The following is an 8,907-nucleotide window of genomic DNA, read 5'->3' as shown; positions in this document are numbered from 1 at the left end:
ATAAAACAAGAATAAAAGTTAAACGGTACTAGCATTAATCAATAAAACAATATTAAAATACATTGGCCTTAATCCAGCTGAAGTTGCAACTAGTCATGTACTGAGAGCCAGTAGCCTTATTTGGTGATAATTTCACAATCATGGTACCTTGGAAGCTGGACAGCCAAAATTAGGGCAAGGTGTGCTAGACAATTACAAGCTATTCTACTTCCCAGTCCTTCCTCTGGCACTGCTAGGCATATCAGCAATTCATTGAGCTTGTGGGTGTTTCTATTAAATGTTAAGTTGGTTAATGTTAAAACAGCCACCATCCGGGACTTGATCCTTGATAAACACAAGTTATGGAGATCTGGTAGGATGAGGGGAAGGTCTGAATCTCTCCCAACAATGTCCCCCATTTTTCCTGGTGCAGTATTAGGATGGGTTTGACGAGCAAGGTGGGTGGAGTTATTTATTATTTATTGCATTTTATACCTCCTATCTGCCTTGACAAAGGCATCCAAAGCGGTTTACAATATTAAAACAAGGAAATTACATAAGATTAATACGTCTCAGGTTGTTGGTCTTTTCAGGAGCTGAGGACAAGAACTCACTCGCCTGGCTGCCTCCTTTCTTGAGTAGGGGCATAGCGGCCCATCAGTAGGGGCATAGCAAGGTTGGAGAGGGCCCAGGGACAAGAAGTGAAAATGGGCCCCTGGGTCATCCCTCCTGCTACCCCTGTCCTCATTGCAGAAGAGCTGTAAGGACATGGTGAAAAACAAAACATTATTGGCATGCACTTTCTCTCACTCTTATGCAAATATCACATTTCCCATGCACGCAGATACACACACACACATTTTCCTGGCTCAGAAATATTTATTTAACATTATGCCTACTACAGTCACTTCATATATTAATACAGCAACAATGAAGAGTGAGTTTCCACCTAGTTGGTGGCCACCCCCCTTCCACAGGAGCCAAGGGAATCCCTCCCCCCGCCCCACTTTGTTCAATTATAACTATGCCCCTATCAGTCAGGATTCCATCTTTCTGTCCAGATATACTGTTCAGCAATTGGCCACTACTGAGTGTCTGTACCCAGTACAGGATACTCAAAAAGACTCCTTGCCTGAACTAATGAAGGAGGAGTTGGAGACTGTAGCTCCATCACCTATACCAGACATTTCCCATTGGGGGGATATCTCCTGCATTGTTCAGGAGCCCCATGCCAATGGCTTTATCAAAGTACAAAGTGTGTGTGTGTGTGTGTGTGCGTGCGCGCGCGCGTGTGTGTGTGTGTGCAGAATCTCTACCTGTTCCTCACCCTACATTTTTAGGGCCAGCAAACTTCATTTCCATAGTGCAGCAGAAAAATGAAGCAAAGATTTTTACATTTAAGTCCCATTGAGGGTGGGACTTAGTTTTTTCTCTGTGTGTGTATATCAAAAGCATTTTATTTTGATTTTTTTTAAAAGCAGCAAAATGTTGCCTGGATAGGATGCCACAAGCTGCTGAGGAGCAGTCCTCTGCTTATTCTACTGTAGCAGTGGATGGGATCAAGCCTTAGTTCTGTCTTTCCAAACACACAGAAGTGTTTTCTATCTATTTTGGTTAGCATGGGCTAAATGTGGAAGTGGTGAAGTGGTTGATTGTTTGGAAGTGTTTGGTGTACTAATCCGTGCATTCAGCTGACCACTTCTGCATTCAGTTTAGGCTAAGTGTTGCTGGGTCAGTGTCAAATCCTGGTGACCACAGAACCATGTAGTTTTCTTGGAAGACTACAGGAGGGGTTTACCATTGCCGTGCAGTATGAGATGATGCCTTTCAGCACCTTTCTATATCACTGCTGTCCGATATAGGCATTTCCTATATTCTGGGAAACACATCAGTGGGGATTTGAACCAACAGCCTCCTGCTCTCTAGGCAGGTTGCTTTCCCGATGCACCATTAGGTGGCTAAGAAAAACAACAATTAAATGTATCTGACTCCAAAAAGTGAAAGTCAGATGCAAACGAATTTATTTTAGCTGTATATTTTAGCTGACATATATATCTTGTTTTTTAAATTTTGCTGTAAACTGCCTTGGGATTGTTTTAATGAAAGGCGGTATATAAAATTAACAATAAAATAAATAAATAAATATGGTTATCACATTTTAAAATTGCCACCTGCATTGAGCTTGAAAGAGCAGATTGGTACGTACATTATGGGTTGGTTCTCACAACTGATTTAAAGTTAGTCAGATGGGAAGGAGATTCCTGCTGTGTGAATGCTTCTGCAGTGTGTGTCATGAGAACTCAGGATTTTTTTGCAGATCTCCACTTGGCAATGTGTCAGCCTGACATGAGCTGAGATCTGTAATCAGGATCTAAAGCTGGCTTGATGATCTTGACTTCATGTTGGGTTGGCATGTTGCAAAACAGAGATTGGTGAAAAATCCTGAGTTTTCATGACACAGTCTCTGGGAACGTACACACAGCAGAAATTTCAGATTCCCATTTAACATTAACGCGATCATAAGAACCAGCCCACTGTTTCCAAAACAGTTCGTATTATTCTTTATAATAAAGAAACATACAAATAGTATTAGTATATTTACTAGCTGTAACTTGGATCAGCTATATCCCTCAAAAGTTTTTAATCAAATTGGATTTTAAAAAAGCAGACATTAAAAAATATATATAATGCTCACTTTTTAAAAAAATTGTATAATTTGGCAAATGTCCTGCTAGAGAAATTTTAAGTATTTTCCAGAAGATGTACTGCCAAGTGACATGTGGACATTAAAATGCAGCAGCAGAGTTTGGTAAGAGACCATGCTGTGTCCGATGCATCAGAGATGAGAGCATACTCTGATTATATAACTAGATCATCCTTAAAATGAATACAGTGAATTTCAAAAATCCTTTCAGTACTATGTGCTAAGCTGATTATGGATCCTTAGTGATTAGTTGGGCTTCCACTCCTACAGTCTCAAGAAGTGTAAGTTCAGTATTGTAATCCTCAGATAGCAAAGGCTGAATCAAGTTCAGTTAAATGAAAGCTATTGGTTGGCAGGTGAATTTCAACATGTGATAGGCTTATTACTTCGCAGCTGATCATTGCTATTGGATAAATGCTTGACATGAGGCAACAATTTATAATATCTATATCTATCTATATATAACACATTATAACTGTGTCATCTGTGATTTATCAGTACTTAATTGCAATTATGTCAGTAGTAATTTCTGCAGTAGTCATCTGTGACACAGTGCTATAGATGCCAGTAGAGCCAAATTACCTAAGGCCATATTAAATAATTTTAAGAAACTTGAAGGCCATAGTTTCCCCCCATACATATTAGATATCACACTATACCTGGAGAATATGGAACTAGTCATGAGTCTTTCAGTCCGCTAAGGAAGGTGAAATGTCCTGGCATTCAGATCTGATACTTGTCTTGCCTGATAGTGTGGGAGCCACAGCTGCACCACTGCTTCCCATGTTACTGGAATTACAAGTTGCCCTGGATCACATGGGAGGCACTCATTCTGTGACTCATCTCTGTGATCTGGAGCTATGTCTCTGTCCGTGGGGGTGTAGAAAGGAAAGATGTTGTTGCAACTGGGGTAATGGAATACCAGGTCTTGGTTATGTGAAATACAGGGGTAGTATTGAACAGTATTCATATTTAAAAGTATTTAAAACTAGCTGACCTGGCACAGAGCATCTGCGCCCCTAGTTTTCCCTGTCTCTCCTCCCCCCATCTTCATTTCTTTCTCCCCCCACCCCCCCCCCGTTCAGTCCCATGTCTTTCTCTCCCCCGCTGTTGTAAATCTGTTAGCTCGGCTAACCCAACAGGATTTACAACCCCCTTCAGCACTGTGAGTTAACAGAAAGTAGCAGTGAAGCTGCACAAAGGAAAACAAAAGGCTCACAAAAAAAATAGTAAATGAATCAAGTCACCTGAACTGAACTAGGTACCCCCCTCTAACAATAACTGAGTAATAACTGAAAAGAAAACACAGAGCAAGGAATGAAAAGAACGAAGGACACCAGAACAAGGAATTAACGGAACAAAGCAGGAAAGCACAAACAAGGGCAAACTGGAACTCAGAAAAGTTAGGAATTCAAAATAGCATACAGTTTGCGGTCAGCAAAAGTTGCTAACAGCATCTGAGCAATTCACAGACTACTAAATATATATGGCTCAAGAGAACCAGCAGCCAACCAGGCTTCCCTGAGTCAGCACTTCCTCTCTTGTCATCTCCTGTGCCAGCGTGACTCCCACTGAGCTTTCCTTTTGAGACATCTTCTCAAGACAGGTGAAATCCCAGCCTCCTCCTCCTCCTCAGGATTTATGTCTGGTAGCTGTTCCAAATCCTCAGCTCCAAAGTCTGGTCTCCCTGCCAAATGATGTTGCTGTACCTCTGAGCCCTCACTAGCAGGCAAATCTTCCCGTTCCTGCTCTGACTCTTCTGAGTCAGAAGTCTGAGCCATGACACACACACCCCCAGCCCCATTACGTTCTCCACCCACTGAGCCTGTTCTCCCTCGATGGCCAAGTTGCTTTTCCTCACTGGCCGGCGGCTGCTTCTCCTTGATGGCTGCCTGGTGGCCTCCACTTCTCCTGCATGGCTGGTCGGGCGGTGGCCGCTTCCCCTGCATGTCCGGCTGGACTGGCAATGGCCACTTCTCCTCCGTGCCCAGCCAGGCTGGTGACAGCCGCTTCTCCTCCTATCCCCATGGCTAATCCGCAGCTTGCTCAGGAACTCTCACAAGAGCCACGCATGGGATTAGCAATGGGAACGTTTAAGAGAATTAAATATATATACTGCTTATTTTAAGAAAGAAGCTCATGACAAGTTCTAGGTAATATGGAAATTATTATTGTGAAAGAGATTTTTGTAGAAAATATTGATCCTATGACTAAAATCTTTTTCTTGGTTTTTGTGTCTGTGTGTTTCATTGTGTTATTTGCTTATTAAAGGGGGGGGTTGAGGAATGTGATAGGAATTTATATACTATATAAAGTTGAGAGAGGGAAATATTATTATGCTTAAAGATGAAAATTTTATCAGCTTTTGTGTCTTTGCTGTAATGTATTAATTGTTAATTAATTAATTAACTGTTTATCCTGTCTGAAAAAGTATTAATAAAAAGCACAGATTGTTCTCAAGAACCATTTTCAAACAATGGGCTCTTCAACCTGCACAACAATCAGCATGGTGTAGTCACCTGTAAATGATCTCATCTGTAGCATTTACAGAATAGCAAATTACAGAGTAGCAAATTGTTTACAGAATTTCTTTGACTCAGTTTTTCAATTATGTTTTCCATCAGTATTTTTAAAAAATGTCTATGCTACAATAATGGGTCTTCCAATAGGAACTCTATTCAACTTGATTTCACTGGTCTCCTTTTTCTACTCCCTGCAACACATGAGTCATATGGTACCCACACATTTGCAACGACATTCATTTATTATTTTATTTAAAATATTTCTATACCGCCCAAAACTTGCATCTCTGGGCGGTTTACAAGACATGCATATCAAATCCCCTTGAGAGGGCAGGGACGTCACATGCATCTAATTTCCAAAGTCAAAGAATTCACACAACTACACCCTAGAGATGTGCACAGAACCAGTTTTGCCAGTTCAGCTTGAATCTGTACCATATTCAAGCCAGCTTGTGGTTCGGCTGGGTGGGGGGTATAAAAAGGAATCTGGCTAGGATTTCCTAGCCTAAGAAGGGTGGGGGCGGCGAAAGGGGAATACTTTACCTTTAGTTTCCTGCTGGCAGGGACGGCGGCTCCTCCAACCCCCTGCTGGCCAAATGACTAGTGTTGTCATATTCAAGCTTCTCAAATCCTGGTGGTCTAATTCGCATATTATGCAAATTATGCAGCAACTAATTTGCATTTTTATTTATTTATTTATTTGACATATTTGTATACTTTCCCCTCCTTCACTGCCCTCCCATGTAACTGGATCCAGAGTAAAATCCGGGCAGTGCATTTGAAATCCGGGTAGAATTTAGCAGCCAGGTGGAGGAGCCAAAATCCGGGGGCTATCCTAAATTCCAGGGGACATGGCAACCCTACAAATGACAGGCCAGGCCAGGCCAGTGGCGGCCCAGTTCTGGTCTCCAGGTTACATCCGGCTTGGCCTGTCATTTGGGAGGCCGGCAAGGGGGTTGGAGGAGCCGCCTCCTCCGATGTTGCTGCTGTGGCCATTGTCCCCACCGGTGGGAAATGAAAGGTAAAGGATTCCCCTTTTATAGCCCCAACCCCTTCTTAGGCTAGGAAATCCCCTTTATTTGTAAAGGGGAATCCTAACTGCATTCCCCTTTACAACTATATACCCGAAGCCGGCCCACAAGCCAGTTCTTAGAACAGGGGGTGATCTGGTTCAAACTAGGATTGGCACCCCATTTTGAGGGGCTGGTCTGGGATCTATTTGGACTGCCCAAACTGGGCTGGCTCGATGTGAGCCGGTTCGCACATCCCTACTGCATCTTCATTCCTTATTGACCACTAATCTACGTATACATAACAAAATACTATTTATTTATTACATTTATGTATCACCTCATACAACTGTCTCACGGCAGTTTACAAATCCTATATATTAAGATCCCTGGTGTGTCCGTCCGTGTCTCTGGTGTCTGCGTCCGTGTCTTCCTCGGCTGTTCTGGGCATGCGTGGTGCGCGTGCGCAGAAGAGCCAAGGGAGACACGGCCGCCGGCGCCGGCCGCCATGTTGGCCGAGAGAAGGACAAGTAGCAGGCTGAGAAGAAGCGGCCGCCGCTGAAGCCGGGCGGGGGAAGGAGGTGGCGGGGGAAGCTGGCTGAGGCGGCAGCGGAGCTGCGGCCTCAGCCAGAGGACGCAGGGCGGCCTCGGCGGTGGCAAAGCCATGGCCTTGGCCAGAGGCGAATGACCCAGCCGGGAGGACCTCGGCGGCCTGCCTGCCCCAGAAAGGGGAGGCCGGCGGTGGCGGGGGCCCCGGCCCGGCTGGGGAGGTCGGCAGTGGCAGGCCGAGGAGAAGGCCCCGGCCCAAAGCCCCGCCCGCTGGGAATGATGGGCCCCGGCCCAAAGCCCCGCCTGCTGGGAAGATGGCCGCGGCGGCAGCAACAGCGGAGAGGAGACAGCCTCTGTGAGGGTGCCGGGTAGGGAAGGCGGGGGAAGCCGCAGCGCCCGAGGAGAAGATGACAGCGAGGAGGTGGAGGCGGCCCTTCCCCCGTTGGCTTGGTGGTGGTGGGGAGAGCAGGAAAAAGGCGAGCCCTGGAGGAGCGGCAGGGACTCTGGCCATGGCCCAGGTGGGTGCCGGGCCTGCGGCCTCCAACAGCATCGGCGGCAGCAGGGCGCGGTGAAGAACGGGGCCTGGCCACCTCCCTCGACCGGCCCTGAGGTAACACGGAGAGCCCACTCGGCCCAGGCCCTGCCGCCCGGGAAGACGGCGGCCCGTTGGGCCAGCCGTGCTCGGGTGCAGGGGAGGCAAATGCCGCTGTGTGGGAGGCGGTGAGCCCGGGTGGGAGGAGGCGGGGGGGAGGGCAGAGAAGGCTAGATGGGGAGGGGCAAGAGGGAGTGGGGCGGGGGAGGGGGAAGGGCAAGAGGGAGTGGGGCAGGGGGAGGGGGAAGGGAAGGGCAAGAGGGAGTGGGGCGGGGGAGGGCAGGAGGGACTCGGGCAGGAGGCTGAGAGGGAGGAGAGGGTGAGAGAGAGGGGTAGAAAGGGGGAGGGAGGGCAAGAGAGTTGGGTGGGAGGGGAGGGAAGGGAAGCCGCCGCCTCGCCCACAGGAGGGCCAGAGAATGCGGTGCAAGAGGAAGTGGGGCAGGGGAGAGGGGAAAGGGCCAGAGGGAGTGGGGCAGGGGGAGGGGCCAGAGGGAGTGGGGCAGGGGGAGGGGCCAGAGGGAGTGGGGCAGGGGGAGGGGGAAGGGAAGGGCAAGAGGGAGTGGGGCGGGGGGAGGGCAGGATGGACTGGGGCAGGAGGCTGAGAGGGAGGAGAGGGTGAGAGAGAGGAGTAGAAAGGGGGAGGGAGGGCAAGAGAGTGAGGCGGCGGCGGCGGAACCGCGGCCTCGCCCAGAGGAGGGCCAGAGAACGCAATAGCGGTCTACTAGCGCCCGTTAATTTAATGGGCTTAAAGTTACTAGTAAGCAATAAAACCAGAATTAAAACCTAACATAAATATTAACAACAAAAACAGTTAAAAACAAACAAAAAGAAACAATTAAATATAAACCAATTTGCACGTATCAAACTCACACCATATATTTTAATGTGTACTGAAGAAAGTGAGATGATTTAATCTTAAGCAAATACTACCACTCATTAAGCCATATTTATTATTTATTCATGATCACAACACACCAGAGTGAAAAAGTGCCCTTCAGTTTTAGCCCCATCAATTAAAATTTGACCCATCACATGTTTAAATAATTGAGCTACTGATTATACCAATTAAAGCTTGAAGTGCACCCCAATATAATGTACACACATGAAGCAGTGAAGGGGAAAAACTGCTTCAGAAGGTAAGATGTCCATCCTTTAAGGTGGTTTTCCAAGCGTTTTTGTCTTCTGTGCTTTTACTTCATCTATGTACAGTTATTTATTCTACAGTTACTTATTCTCACAGCAGCCCTGCGGGTAATAAAGGCTAAAATTCCAAGCACTTAATAAGGAGCCACTCCTATTTAGATCAGTGAGAATTACTTCTGAGTAAGCATATTTAGGATCATGCTGCACGACGGAGAGACAACAAATAGCGCTCAAGCTCAAGGCCTACCCAGGAAGCCTCCTGTCTTAGCAGAGATTCGAACCTTGCTCCTAGTACAGCTAAACGGAGGCGAGGGGTTATTCCTCAGGTCAACGAGTACAGAGCCTTGCCTGACATCTGCTTGAACCGAAGGCTCGAAAGAGGCAGCTAAGGGAACAAGCGTGTAAGGA

General features: G+C 46.7%; 1 long non-coding RNA gene across 1 annotated transcript; it reads right to left on the bottom strand.

Annotated features, from left to right (window-relative positions):
- Positions 1-442: 442 nt before the first annotated feature.
- LOC128322673 (uncharacterized) lies at positions 443-8,881 on the bottom strand. The gene is made up of 2 exons (XR_008305874.1): positions 8,747-8,881; positions 443-737 (listed from the first exon to the last, which is right to left on the bottom strand). It is a non-coding gene; the product is annotated as an uncharacterized LOC128322673 (long non-coding RNA).
- Positions 8,882-8,907: the final 26 nt, after the last annotated feature.

The sequence above is a fragment of the Hemicordylus capensis genome, chromosome 4 (assembly GCF_027244095.1).
Source record: "Hemicordylus capensis ecotype Gifberg chromosome 4, rHemCap1.1.pri, whole genome shotgun sequence".
Lineage (NCBI taxonomy): Eukaryota > Metazoa > Chordata > Lepidosauria > Squamata > Cordylidae > Hemicordylus > Hemicordylus capensis.
This window is presented reverse-complemented; position numbering and strand designations above follow the sequence as displayed.